Raw genomic sequence first — 6,674 nt, forward strand, 5'->3', positions numbered from 1 at the left:
ACATAAAAGGGGGGACACTAAATGTCCATCAGTAAGTAAATGGTTCAATAGATCATGGTGCTTCCATATAATGGAATACTATACAGCTGTTAAGATGGATAGTATTAAAATTAACCTCTGCTGAGTTCCACTGGCAAAACTCTGAGTTAAACGCAATATCTCATTCAATCCTTTCAACAATGCCTTGATGTAGCTATAATTAGAATTCTCATTTTAAACATGATAGGGCTAAGACTTAGGTTAAGCGGCCCCAAAACATATAACTGTCTCACTCCAAATCTGGAACTTTTAGAAGATCTGTATGTACTGACACAGAAAGATGTTAGTGAAATACTAATATGAAAAAGGGAAGTTCAAGAATAATATATAATGTGAATAGAATAATAAGAATATAAATGCGGGACTTCCCTGGTGGCGCAGTGGTTGAGAGTCCACCTGCCGATGCAGGGGACACCGGTTCGTGCCCCGGTCCGGGAAGATCCCACATGCCGCGCAGCGGCTGGGCCCGTGAGCCATGGCCACTGAGCCTGCACGTCCGGAGCCTGTGCTCCACAGCGGGAGAGGCCACAACAGTGAGAGGCCCACGTACCACAAAAAACAACAACAACAAAAAAAAGAATATAAATGTGAAGCAGTCACATTTATATAAATAAATGTAAAAACCTAATAGAGAGAGAGAAACGTTAAAATGGTGGTCTCTAGACGGATGGGTCTTTTCTACTTTCTTTTTACTTAACTATATTTCCTGATTTTTCAGCAAGGAACACATATTGCACTTTTTAAAGTAATTAAACTAAATAATTCTAAGATACAATAGTGTTTTAGAACAGTGAAGATTATTATTCTAGCAAAGGTAATTATTTAAAATGAAGTGTTCTGAGACTCCCTATGGCTTTGCCTAAAGAACACATTCCCATAAATAGATGCTGTGTAAGTTAGAATATGAAACCCGTGTCCCCTGCATTGGCAGGCGGACTATCAACCACTGCACCACCAGGGAAGTCCTATGTGGAATAATTTAGAGATTCATACAAATGCTAAGTAAATGAGATGCTACTGTAATTATTTTTTTTCTGAATATAAAGTGAATGTAAATTAACTGAAGAAATAAGGTATCAAAACATATATACAAAAAAAAAAACATATATACAAGAGAAAATAAATAATCATAGTTCTACTCTTCCAGAGACAACCATCATAAACATTCTTTCAGTCTTTCTTCCATAGATTTTTTCCAAAGTTGAGAATTTATTTCACATTCAATTTTTACCCTACATTTATTTTGCTTTGTTATATCATAATCATTTTTGTGTCATCAAAAATGTCTTATGCAGCATTTTAAGGTTGCAAAATATTACATTATCTCAAATTTGGGCACAAACTCACATGCCTAAGTAGGAACCCTGTTCGGCCACTTCCCAGCAGTGTGAATTTGGGCAATTTACTAACATCACTGGGCCTCATCTGTAAAATGTGAATAATAGTACTACCTACTTCATAGTTTTATTATTAGGATTAAATGAGTTAATCCATGTAAAATACTTAAAAGTATATTATTGCCCCTGAGATATCACCCTTTATCCTGCCCCAACCACTTTCTGGTCCGCTAGTCTGTGAGGATCGCTACTCATATTCTTATTCTTGCTTACATGACCCTGCCTGGATATTTGATTTTTATGCCATAGTAAGTGTTCAATAACTTTCAATTATTACTGTTGCTACTCATTTTTCTAATATAAGCCATTTAGATTGCTTTCAATCTTTTCATTATTATAAATAATTCTGTGATAAACACCTTTGTAATAAATAAGTTTTTAAAGAAATTCTTCACAATCCAAACTCTTCAGCCATTTTTTAAAAATTTGTTTCAGCTGTGTGCTTTAACTATAAAGCAGTGGATGAATAAATGCTATTTATCCAGAACCACTGGCTTTGTGAATATTTTTTAAGGAAGAACAATATCTATTTCTATAGTTTTCTTTCCTCTCTTTTATTGTGATACAACACACATAAAATTTACCATTACTGACACTTAGTACACTGTTGTGCAATTTGCCAATATGTTGTTAGACCACTTATCCCAAAGATCGTCAAATATAATGCACAGAATGGAAGAAAGAAAAAGTAAATGTTATTAGCCTTACAATGTCTCTCATGAAAAAGGAAGATTAACTTCCTCATTCTCAAATTTTATTAGGAAACCATTGGGTCCAATCACCAAATTATAAACACCTTAAATCCTTTCTGGAATACATATACATACATACTTATTAAAACTTCAATTGCCTATATCTCTGGAGTCAGGAAGAAGACAGCTGAGGGAGGACTACCTCTTAAGGAGTCCTATTATATTGACAGTGCAGGCATTGTGGAAGATGGTTAACGTAAATTACCCTATTTAGTCCCTATAAAGACTACAAGTTACAACTACTGTCCTCCATATCACAGGTGAGGAAACAATTTTGGAGATGTGAAGTAATTTGTCTAAATTTATACAGCTAAAAAGTGGCAGAGATGGGACTCAGTCTCAGATCTGCCTGGTTTCCAAGTTCTACACTTTCCATTATACCATGCTGCCTTGTTGATATAAGTGTGTATTACTATCCCAAGAGAAAGCGATTCTCTGAAAGTTACAACAGAAATTCCAATAACCATCTAGATAGAAAATTGCAAGTCTACAAACCAGCGAATCCAGCTTTTGCAACTTTTCTTAATGCTTGATTTAGTTCTCCTAACATTTCATCCTCCTCTATTGCTGTCAATCTATCGCCTGGATATCTCAACATCCCTGAAAGGGTTATTCTGAATGGATTAGGCATTAGCACTGTCAGTTCCATGCCAAAACACACAAGGCTTGTTGACCCAACAAGAAACTGCTTGTAGAACAGCTTTACCTAAACCAAAACCACAGATCTCAAAAGCTTTCTTCTTCTATCAGTTTTTTTTTCATATTTGACAACAAATATACACAGACTATCAAGAAGAAAGGGAAAAAAATGTTTTTTCACTGAGTTACTAGAATTTAGTGATAGAAATGAGCAGTGAAAAGCAGTCTTCAATTCATAATCTCATTCTATCCAAAGCCTTGTATATTTGCTCATGTTCTTGAGTTTTCCATGATGCTTAATTTCTCATTTGCAACCCAAGACTAATTTAAAACTGTTCCTAAAATTTTTATATAGAAATCCCTTTCTGCTTCACCTGCTCTTACCTTACTCTCCTTGCACCCCTCATTCCCATTCCACCCATACCCTCTGAGGTGGTGTATGACTTTCTTGAGGTATTACCAACCTTCTTCAAAGAAAAAGAGCTAACACATACTGTAAACCTTAGGAAAAAAAAAAAAATCCTTCCTAGATGACCACAATTTACAACCATACTATTTAGTCTAAACAGAAATTATCAATTTTAAGTTAACTGTCAACTCTTTAGTGGGGCCTGCATTCTGCTCTGCTGTTTAATGTTCAGTGTTTTAGGGCGGGGGGTCAGCATGTGTCCACAGAGAACAATACTCTTTTTTTCAGAATGACATTCATCTGCCCAGACAAAACTAACTCCGTCAGCAGAAACAAGTCACAAACAATGACTGTGCAGATTTACAATGACATCTCCATTAAAATCTAGAACTTTCCATGGCATTTTAACCAAAAAAAAACAAACAAACCTGTGAAGAATTAAGTTTCTCTTTCTCTTTCCCTCCTTTTCTCCCTCGCTCCCCCTCCCACCCCTCATAGTGATATCAATATTCTGTGTAACTTGGATGTTCCACAGGTTATTATAGTAAAAAGGCCATAGGCTGTCATTTCACTCTTTCAGTAGATAAGGTGGAAATATACACAAGAAAAACAAAAGTTTTGGAGAGACATTTTATAGTTTATCAAGGTATGAATACTAGTAGCTAATTTACTATAACCAAAAAAAAATAAAGCGTTGGGTATGATTATCATATAGAAAGGACTGCCCCAAATAACATTACGACAGGCTGCTGACTTTCAGATATTTTGACTGTGGGACACTCAATGCTCCTTAAATTGCACCATCAACATGGTTGCTTATTCCACCTAAGGACTGTCGGATTCAATTTTCTATGGTGTGACTACAGAATATAAAAAATCAGCCTATAGAATAGTTTGAGTCAGGCAAATTGTTAAGAAAAAAATCACTGAAACCTATCCTTTAGGCAATTTGGAAAATATTTATCAAAATTATAAATGCATATATTTTCATATAACAATTCTACATCTAGGAATTTATTCTAAGGAAAAACCTGTGCATAGAATGACATTTTTTTACAAAGTTACTCATGTCATCATTGTCTATAACACTAAAATATTGGCAATAACTTAAATGTTCATTAACAAGGAATTGTTTAAATTGTAGTAGATTCATGCAAAAGAACATGAAGCCACAAAAAAGAATGAATAAGCTCTATATGAATTGATATAGAAAGTTCCATAAAGAGATAGATTTAAATTAGCTGTTGAATTTTAAAAACATAAATTCTTTCTGGAAAACTATGCAAGAAACTAACAACATCAACTGTGAGGAGGGGGATTAGGTGGCTAGGGGTCAAGGATGGGAGGAAACCTTTCTGTTTTGAATTTTGAACTACAGTTGACCCTTGAACAACATGGGTTTGAACTGCGTGGGCCTACTTACAGGCAGATTTTTTTCAATAGTAAACAGTATAGTACTACACAATCCGCAGTTGATTTGAATCCTCAAATTTGGAACCACAGATACCAAGGAACCACAGATATGGAAGAACCATGTACAGAAGGAACCACTATAAGTTATACCTGGATTTTTGACTGTGCGAGGGGGTTGGCATCCCTAACCCCATATTGTTCAAGGGTCAACTGTTCAGGAAATAGTCTGGTCAATTAGATCAAAACAATTGATATGGACAAGGCCTCAAAAAATAAAACATTATAATTCATGTATCTTTCAAACTGCCCTGCAACAGAAAAACTGCTGTAAATATTCCTCTTATAAATTTTCTCAGATTCCAAGATCTTAAAATTTAGTAAAAAAATAAAATAAGCAAATCAACAATTGAAAGGCTATAATTATATTGTTTATAATACATATACCTACACAAACACAATGAAAGGCAACTTAATCTTTTGCTTTTCACAATGTTACAAACTTACAATGTAGGCATCATTATTTATTTTATCAACTAGAGCAATGATCATTCTTCATTCTCTTAAATATATACTGAGCACCTACAAGGTATCAAGTACCAGGTTGGATTCTGGAAATTCAGTGTTGAATAAGATAGTCTTGGTCTCTGACCTCCTGGACAGTTCTGGTACTCTAGCTATTAAGGACAGAAAAGTTCCTTTTTTAGAATGATACATGCAATACTCAATAGCTGCCTTACCCTTTCAGTAAAATAGTAAACATTCAAATGTAAAATGAAAGCAGCTGGAGCAGCTGGATACAATTTAACTTTACATTAAAAAAGTCCTCAGACATATATTACTACTTCTCTCCACACTCATGAGTAACTCCTGTTCAGGAGGCTCAGTGTGTAAGAACAGAGTAGGAAAAGACTCCCCTCTTCCTCGTGTCCCCATCTTCTTCCTGTACATGCACACCCTCCTTGGCCCAGAAAGAGGAAAATACAGGAGGAGTGCTTTTAACAAGGTTCCATAATTTATGGTTGGATTAAATGATAGTTTACTGGATATAAGCTGTTTTGTGATACGCACTCTATTTTTAGAGTCTAGAAACACGTTGCTTAAAACTTGTGAGAAAATGATTGGACAGTCCCTGTTAGGATTCACTTGCATACTTGCTCCTTTTATTTGAGTTGAGATATACAATCATAAATCTCCCCAAACTAGTAAAGCATACTTTGGTGAAAGGTGACATAGAGGATGGTTTTCAAAAAGCAACAGCAGTGAGAGGAGAATAGGGAGAATGAGGTGAGAGTAACTTCATCCTCAAGGGCCTCCTTTGCACATGAGAGACATTAATTATACTTTAGAACTAAGATGCTCTCCACCTGAGACAACCAAAGGCAGGGATGGAGAGTAGTCCCCAAATGAGAAAATAAACAGAAAACATGAATGGCTAGTTGAGGTACATTCCATTCAAGCCTGAGTAAATCACAGGAAGGCGATACTGGTGAGGCCCCTTCTTGGGGAATACCTGGACTACAAAGATGGACGAACACTATAATCACAAACAGAACATCAAGGACTTCCCTGGTAGCACAGTGGTTAAGAGTCTGCCTGCCAATGCAGGGGACACAGGTTCGAGCCCTGGTCCGGGAAGATCCCACATGCCGTGGAGCAAATAAGCCCGTGTGCCACAACTACTGAGCCTGCGCTCTAGAGCCTGTGAGCCACAACTACTGAGCCTGCGTGCCTAGAGCCCATGCTCCCCAACAAGAGAAGCCACCTCAATAAGAAGACTGCGCACCACAACGAAGAGTAGCCCCCGCTCACCACAACTAGAGAAAGCCCACACACAGCAACAAAGACCCAACGCAGCCAAAGATAAATTAATTAATTAATTAAATTTATTAAAAAAAATAGAACATCAAGAACATGTTGAATAGCTAAACTGGTCTCATCACTGCTAATCTGATGAAGTAAATTTCTGTCTTTGCTTCCATGATTCTTTTTAACAGTTAAACGACATATGCTCTTATGCAGGTATGT

This window comes from Phocoena phocoena, chromosome 4 (genome assembly GCF_963924675.1).
Source record: "Phocoena phocoena chromosome 4, mPhoPho1.1, whole genome shotgun sequence".
Lineage (NCBI taxonomy): Eukaryota > Metazoa > Chordata > Mammalia > Artiodactyla > Phocoenidae > Phocoena > Phocoena phocoena.